This window comes from Brassica oleracea, chromosome C6 (genome assembly GCF_000695525.1).
Source record: "Brassica oleracea var. oleracea cultivar TO1000 chromosome C6, BOL, whole genome shotgun sequence".
NCBI classification, from domain to species: domain Eukaryota; kingdom Viridiplantae; phylum Streptophyta; class Magnoliopsida; order Brassicales; family Brassicaceae; genus Brassica; species Brassica oleracea.
Window position 1 is genome coordinate 661,599 of NC_027753.1, and position 364 is coordinate 661,962.

Below are 364 nucleotides of genomic sequence, written 5' to 3' on the forward strand. Positions count from 1 at the left end.
TTGAAGTGCCTGTTCCCATAGGCGCCTTTCCTGGACGGTGCGATCGTGGAGTCTGCTCTGCTGGTGACTGTCGCTGGTTACGTCGCTGGTTACTGCCGCCGGTAACGAGATGGAGGATCCTCCGCATGAGACTGTTGTTCTTCCGCTGCGAGTCAACCATCCAGCGTCGGTAAGCCTGATCATCTGTCACATCAGCTCTCCGAGGTCGTATGATGGGTCAGCTTCTGGGGTAATGTCCTCGACATCCTCCATATCCGCGTCAGGTGCAGCAGCACGAGGATCAGTGCATAGGAGCTCAGATGGTGGGAGGAAGCGTATGTTGTCGAACACGCTGAGCCTGGGGATCTTGGGGTGAGGCAGCTTG